Source organism: Talpa occidentalis, unplaced genomic scaffold (genome assembly GCF_014898055.3).
Source record: "Talpa occidentalis isolate TD23 unplaced genomic scaffold, MPIMG_talOcc4v2.1 talOcc4.2, whole genome shotgun sequence".
Lineage (NCBI taxonomy): Eukaryota > Metazoa > Chordata > Mammalia > Eulipotyphla > Talpidae > Talpa > Talpa occidentalis.
This window is the reverse complement of record NW_023602073.1, coordinates 9,808,401-9,816,166: the sequence shown is the minus strand read 5'-3', so window position 1 is coordinate 9,816,166 and position 7,766 is coordinate 9,808,401. Positions and strand designations below refer to the sequence as shown.

General features: G+C 38.9%; 1 protein-coding gene across 2 annotated transcripts in view; it reads left to right on the top strand.

Moving 5' to 3' along the window:
- Positions 1 to 7,766, top strand: part of MBOAT1 (membrane bound O-acyltransferase domain containing 1) — a 257,849-nt gene that overhangs the window by 84,407 nt on the left and 165,676 nt on the right. The window lies entirely within an intron of this gene.

The window sequence follows — 7,766 nt, the reverse complement described above, 5'->3', positions numbered from 1 at the left end:
AATTGTTATAATTCTTGCCAATGTAATGGGCTGAAATCTCTTGTCTTGCTTTGCGTTTTCCCAGCCACTTGTGATGCTGTGCCTTGGTCTGCCTTATTGTCCTGCTTGTGGTTGGTTGCTCCTTTGTGAGTGTCCAATACACATCCTTTGCCTACTTTCTATTGGATTGTTTACCTCCTTCTTATTGGCTGATGAGAATTACATAAATCCAATTTTTAAAAATAACAGCTTTATGGGATATAATGCACATAAGCATAAAATGTATCCTTTTAAAGTGTACACTTCAGTGAATTTTAGTATACCCATAGAGTTATGCAACAGTCACCACCATCTAATTTTAGAACATTTTCATTATACCAAAAAGAAATCCTGTACCCGTTAGCAACCATTCCTCATTTCTCTCATCCTCACCTCCCAGCCCCAGGAGACTCCAGTGTACTTTTCCGCCTCTCTGAATTTGCTTATTTTGGATACTTCATGTAACCGGAAGCATATAATAAAATCCACTTTAAAATAAGATGGGGGTATAAATAAATACTTTAATGAGTTACAAGGTAATCTTGCATGTTTAAATTATATAAGTGGTCCTCCATGCTCAGAGGGGTTTTACTTGCATCTATAACTTTATTTTTTCTCTAATATCAGTTGTGATGAATAAATATATGTATATATGTATGTATGTACATATGTATGTATGTATGTACGTGTGTATGTATATAAAAATTCTGCCTTCCTCATCTCTGGCATCTTTCTCCTTCAAGATTTCCCAGAGATCAAAACCTCTCCTTTGAAAAGCTCTGGCCTGGAGCAAATTGTAGTCTAAACACAGCTCTTGTAAGAGTGGAGCTAAAATTCAGTTTTGTTTACATTTGGCTGAGCTAAAAGGGGTCATTTCAAGAAAGAGTCAAGGACTAAGAAAAGAAATGCCCTGGAATGAGTCTAAAAGATTGAATGTTTAAAAATTGGGGAACTCCAGCTATTATGAACTGTGTGATTGAAAAGGAATCAGGTGTTAGGATAATTGGCCCAGCCAAAATTCTTAAAAGAGGAAGGGCCACAAAGTATATATTTACATGCATAGATGATACATTCTTCAGGGCAGAAGTGAGAACACAGACTGTGAACTTCCTCTAGGAAACATACTCCTCAAGAATTGAAGATGGGGGTTAGGAAGAGAGAAGGTGGTCCATGTTGAACGAGAAAGGTATAATCAGGATTTTTCAGCCCATGAGGCAAAAAGGATTGGGTTAAATAGAAATGAAAGTTAAATCTAATCATTAGTCAAGTATAATGTTTACATATTTTGTTTTTTCTAGTCGTTCCAAAGCAAACAGCGGTAGTGGTTATTGATTTTCCTTGTACATTCCGATAGGCAAAATGGTGCCTTTAATTTTATCAACTTAAAGTGCAATATTGTTTTTTTTTTCCCCATTGGAAGTGTTCTTATTTTTCTATTGGGTTTTAGAAATCCAAGTTATTCTAACATGTGTTTGGATGTTAATATGATGTTATTTCCCTCCCCTGAAATGTAAATTCTTTTAGAGGTTTTGCAACACATCCAGATTTCACACATGCCCACGAGGGCTTAACAAATGTTCTTTGCTGCCAGACAGGGAATGACAGTGGAACTGTGGATATTCTTATAGAGCCTGGACTCTTCCCCCAGGAAATATATGTCTATGAAGGTCTTTGGACATAGACTAGATAGAAGCATACATAGGGTTATAAAATAAGTGCAGTTTGTTTTCTTGACTTGAAACTTCCATTTATTCTTCGCTACTTAGCCTCTTCTATTTATCCTGCTTTTAAAGGGAACATTGCCAAATTCTCTAGTGGAAATTGATGAAACATCGACTAGAACACTTTGCTACTTCCACTCACTGGGGGAACCCAATCTAAGCCTGAGAATATTTTTGAAAGCACTGTAGTTTATATCTTTCAGCCACATACATAAACTAAAGATGCAGGCAAGGTGTTTCCAAGTTAAGGGTCTTCTCGTCTGTGTTTATGTCTCATTTGAGATGGTCCGTGCAGACACTTACACATGGTTTGCTCTCATGCTTAAAGCAGATTGTTTGGCTAACAGAAATCAAAATACCATCCACCTCTTATTTTTCTTTATCAATATGCTTATTAATATATTTTTCAGAGATGACTTGTAGAGTACAGCTTCGCATATAGACTAACACACTTCAAAGTATTTAAATTATCAAGGTTCAGTCAATAGTACTGAAGGCTTGCACCCCAGGCACTTACCAAAGAAGTCAGCACTTAATTGGCTGCCAGAAGCACAGCGGAAGCAATTAATATCTAGAGAGGTGGTTTAAAGGACATCTTAATTATTCATTTCTCTAAATCTTTCCACTTCTGTTTCTGGATTATCACATGACCTAAAGGCCACCATCCTTTTCTGTAGAGTGGTTCTCAAACTTTATTGTATCAGATTTGTGGGACCTGTTCCCCTAGTTTTTGTTTAGTTGACCTGGGTGATAGCAGTTATCACGTTTGAGAAACTAAATGTGCATATATCAAATTGTTCCACACTCCATTCTGATGGATGAAACTGGGGGTGAATACAATGTAATTTCATCTGAAGAAATTTTTGCCTCTCTATAAAACTTGCTTTTCATGATGTTATTCGATATTTCTTAAGGGTATTTACTTAAGAAATTATGTGGCAAATTTATCTGAGAATTTAGTGAAAGAAAATGTTTTCTTCTCCTGAAAACATGAATTTCCCTCCAATGAACATGCAAAGGAATAAAAATTATCTCCTTTTGCTCCGGAATGTATGTAAGAGACTCAACCCCATTTGACATTGTCAGTTGAATTTTTTTTCCTTTCCTTCTTCCTTGACATAACTTCTGATTTAGGTGTTTGCTATTTCTGGGGGCAATGGATTTTTATTATTATAAATGCTTTCTGAGAAGCAGGGAGAAGAAATCTTAAAAATGAAAGTGAAATATTTAATGTGATGGCAGTTTCATAATGTTAGCAGCAGTTTCTGTTTCTGACAGTCACCTGCGAGCTGGGGTCCACTGTGGACCGGAGCTGCCCATGTTCCTCATGCTGGATTTTGGATTCACGTTCCCTATGGCTGCATTATCTTCACTGAGCAGGCCCCTTCGTGGACTTTCTACTTCCTGAAAGCCCTTCACAGATTTTTCTCAGCAGTGTTGCTGCTGAATCTGTTGTCCTCAACAATGTGAACATTTTGTATTTATTTAAGATAAAAAAATGCATTTATTTCCCCAAAATCCTCTTTGCCCCAAGCAGAAACAACTTTAAAATCCTTTAAAGAGAAATGGTGAACTGTTGTGTATCCATACAATACGTACACAATGAGCAGCATTACGCTGTGTGAAGACAGCCAGTTTCAAAAATTGCATGCTAAATGACTCTATTTGAAAGCTGTGTGGAGGATCCTCAAAATGCTAAAAATGGATCTACCATGGGATCCAGCAATTCCACTTCCGGAATCTACCCAAAGGACACAAAAACACTAATTCGAAGGGAAACCTGCCCTCCTCTGTTTATTGCTGCACTGTTTACACTAGCTAAGACATGGAAACAACCTAAATGCCCCAGAACAGATGGGTGAATCAACAGATGGGTGGTACATACACACAATGGAGCAACTACTCAAAGATCAAAAAAGATAAACGCAGGCCATTTGTGGCAACATGGATGGAGCTGGAAGGGATCATGCTCAGTGAAATAAGTCAGAAGGAAAAAAGAAAATATCAGATGGTGTCACTTATAGGTGGAATATAGGGAAACTGTAACAAACGATCAGGAAAAAGACAAAATTTGCAGGCTCACTGTAGATCTGAGGCATCCAGCAGGGGAGAGGGAGTATGAGGGGTCAGAACAGGGGAGGCAAGAGTTCAAGAGGCTGTGGTGATGGATCATGGGTGCTGTGGTGGGTGAGAGATTTATGGGAACTACACCTGAGGGAAGAAATCAAATACTGTACAAAAATGAACAATGATGTAAGAAAATACAAAAGTAAGTTATTCAAAATAAATAAATGACTCCATTTATTCGAGATACTGGAAAAGGCAAAACTACAGCCACAGAGAACAGGTTGCCAGAGGTTTGGGTGGGGATAGGGTTTTCACAAAAGCAGGCAGGCATGAGGGAATCTTTAAGGGTAGAATGTTCTATAACTTACTTTTACATGGATCTATGCCTATGTTAAGATTCATAGAATTACATACTAAAATGATTCTATGGTTTGAAATTATCCCCCAAACCAACCTCTGACTAGGTGAAAATATTTGCAAAAGATATATCTGCAAACACAGAACATGTATTTGTTAAAGGACAGAATCATAAATAATTCTCAAAACTCAGTAAGAAGAAAATATAAAAAAAGTGGCCAAGTTTTGAATAGACATTTCACCAAGGATCCTGGGCAGCTGGCAAGTAAACACATGAAAAGTCATTATAGAGATTCAAATGAACACTAAAATGAAATATGCCTGTTAGAATTGGTTAAAGATTAAAAAAAAAAAACCCTAATAATACCAAGTACTGGTGAGGACCTGGAACATATGTTGCTGATGGGAATGCAAAATGATTAAGCAGCTTTGGAAAACAATTTGGTGTTTCTTTCAGAAGTTAGGCACATGCTCCAACAATTACACTTCTGTGGATTTATCCAAGAGAAATAAAAACATATGTTCACACAGAAACCTGTGCATCAATGATTGCAACAACTTTTTTTTATAACTGCTCCAAACTGGAAACAACCCAAATATTCTTCAGCTGGTAAATGAGCAAACAAACTGAGGTCCATCTACACAACAGGGTACTATTCAGTGAAAGGAACAAGCAATTGATTTATACAGCAAAATGGATGAATCTTGAATACATTATGCTAAGTGAAAGAAGCCAAAAGGTCAGATACTGAATGATTCCATTTATACGATGTCCAGATAAGGAAAAACTATAGCAACAGCAAAAAGACCAATGACTGGGACACATCAAGGCAATGTTTTAGAGTCTTCTTGCTATACTGTGACAGTGGTCATATAATCATATGCATTTGTCAAAATTCAGAGGACTGGACACTATGTCTAAATTACTGTGTGTAAATTACAGCTCAGAAAACCAGACTGAAGGAAAATCGATACGATTCTCAGACTGGAAGACTTTGACACTCTGTGAGATTAGTCTTTCTTTTCTTCTGTTTCAATGTTCTTTTCTTTCCTAATCAATTCAAGACATGATGAGTGTTTACTTGTGTTATCCACCATGTGTGAAGCATTTCTGGGATTGCAATAAAAGTTTAAAAATAGGTCTCTCACCTCAAGGTCATGATTATGAACACAGGCATTGCAATTTACTTTATCTGGTAATAAGTGGTCATTATAGGTCATTAGAGAAATGAAGGGAGCATCTTAGAAAAGCCCATCAGAAATTTTTTTTAAAAAAAGATTTATTTATTTATGCATACAAGAACTGGGGTGTAAACCAGAGGTGTGGGTGGTGAGAGGATTCACCAGAGACAGAGTGGGGAACAGAATAGGCAGATCTACTGAAATACACTGCTGAGGGGAGCAACAGGCAAGGCAGGAGAGGTCTGCTGCGCCATGTGGGTTGCTCCCTGGTGGGCGGGGGATCGCACTTGGGCTGTAGTGGCTGGCAGTAGCTTGATAGCGCTATTTTTAACTACTGCACCACCAGGGAGGCCCCCATCACAAAGTTTTATGTTGCATAGATTATAACTGGGAGGAACTGAAGAGGGATATTAGTTAAGAAAAAATTGAATTAGCTTTGAAATGAAGTGGGTAAGAAGGAAGACATCTGGATGGTTGTTTTGGCTACCGATGATATAGATTAAGCACATACTCAGAGACAAAGCAGGTGCACCCAAAGACAAGGGAGGCTCAGTCTTCCTAAGGTTTCACAGTCTTCTGAAATTATAAAGTGCACTATGCATTATTGAACCTGGAGGCCAGGTCTTTATCTGAGTGTGTTAGGACAGCTGAGAATGAAAGAAAGGGATAAAGCTGAAGGCACCAAAAAGAAAAATATTAATAGAACACAATGAATGTGGTGGCGAAGGAAAAATAAAATGACTAAAGTTTTGATTTTGTAAGAATTTAATATTAACAAAGAAGGGAAGTAGGAGAGAAAGGTTGAAAGCAGGGAAGAGGTCATCTTTGTTTTGTAGTTTTTGTTGTATGACATCAGAGTGGGTGACCCTGTTTGAAGTGTTCATGTCACAGCGGTTGCCCTGGGCTACTTTGCTTTTGCTTGTTGCATTGGGCAGCACCACACTGATAAAGGAACGGGAGTCGTGGAGCAGGTTACATGATGCAGGATGCTGCTGCAGAGCAAGATCCTGGCCTTTTTATTGATATACAGCATTGATTGTAAGGGGGAGGAGCAAAAGCAAAGGGGAAGGAGATTAAGGACAGGGGAAGGAGTAGAAGATCAGGGATTGTGAGTCTGCCCTCCAGGCACTTCTTATCTGCTTGATGACTCGTGTTGTTGAGATCATGCCCTAATCCCCCAGCCATGGTTTTAATCTTATCAACAAGGCATTCCACTGATCAGCTTCTGGGGTCCTTTGTTATATATTGGTCCTCACCACCCCCCCTCCCGGGCATTCCCCCTCATACCTCGTGATGCATAGCCTTCCCAGCTGTGGTCCAGCTTCATGCTCTTGTTTGATTTGAAAAGCAACTTGCAGGTTGGGCACCTAACTGACCGGGCCATCTTGACCTTGCTTAGAACTATAGGTGACAAAATGGTGGCTGAACAGTCCACTTAGGAGTAGCAGACCCACATTTGCTGGCACAAACCAGGCATATTACTGCTGCAGGGCCTGTGAACTGGCCTTTACTTTTTTCTGAAATGCCCCTTAATTACAGTCTCTCTCCACCACCAATTATTGACTCAAGCCGCACGTTCTCATAAGACCGACTGGGTAGCCCACACGGTTGAAGACTTTCAAGTCCTTAATTTCTTTTTCATAGCACTCCCTGCCTTTTTCCCTCCTAGCCTATTTTGCTTTCTTAGAATACCTGTTTTTATAGTCCACCTTCCCTTATTGGAATCAAGCCCACAGCAGCAGGGATCAACCAAGGTTTTGTCCCTAGATGCACCTAAACACCTAGGCTATCACTGGCGCCTTGTAGGTACTCAATAAATATCTGTGAATAAATGAATGATAAAATTAGCAGGTATTGAGCATATTCTTGGACTAAGCACTTTCCTTTATGCTTTGCATTATTTATTTCATGGAACCTCACAATCACTCTAAGAGGCAGGTGCCATATTTATCTCCATTTTATAGATGAGGAAAGAGAGGGTCAGATAGATTGTAAGAGGTTACAGATAACAAATAAAAAGGAGAGGGGGAGGTTCAACACAGAAATGCCTCACCAGAACCGGCTCTGACCCACTAGCACGTCTAAATCTCTTGACTGGTCGGCACCTACAAGTCCAGCAGTTTCTTAGTTGATAGATTAAATCTACAGCTGAATTTGCCGTTCAAAGTCTTTGAAGGAACGAGTTATCCAACGGAAACTGGGTACCAAAGATGGAGAGGCAAACGTGGCTGAGATTGCTGCTATGCACACTTCTGAAAAATAAAAAACTGGAGATTGAACTTAAGTTTTCCCCTCTTCCATAGTTATAAGGGATACAAGGTTTAAATTTACATCTTTATTCATAGGTCGATATAGGTTGAATCCCTTTGAGCCTTCAAATTTTGGAAAAGTCTACCTAAAATAAAATCCACTTAGTGTTGA